This window comes from Asparagus officinalis, chromosome 10, assembly GCF_001876935.1.
Source record: "Asparagus officinalis chromosome 10, Aspof.V1, whole genome shotgun sequence".
In the NCBI taxonomy this organism is placed as follows: Eukaryota; Viridiplantae; Streptophyta; class Magnoliopsida; order Asparagales; family Asparagaceae; genus Asparagus; species Asparagus officinalis.
Window position 1 is genome coordinate 22,151,098 of NC_033803.1, and position 287 is coordinate 22,151,384.

Here is a 287-nt window from a genome sequence, read left to right on the forward strand (position 1 = left end):
TTAAGAATCTGGAAAAGTGTATAATACCAAAGTTGTAGGTCTCTTCAAGATCTTTCCAACAAATCTTAGATCACCTTATTCTGAGCTAGTATGAGAAAGTTATAGCCAAAATACCAAAGAGAATGTTCCTAGTCAGACTGAATTTCCAGTTTCGGGTTTCGGGTTTCGGGTTTGCTGCTATATATATACATGTTATATCACGAAAATCATCTCTTTTCTTCTGTTTTACAAATCCTAGCAGCCCCCCTCTTCTCTCTCAAACCCTAGATCCATTCTTGGAGGATTTT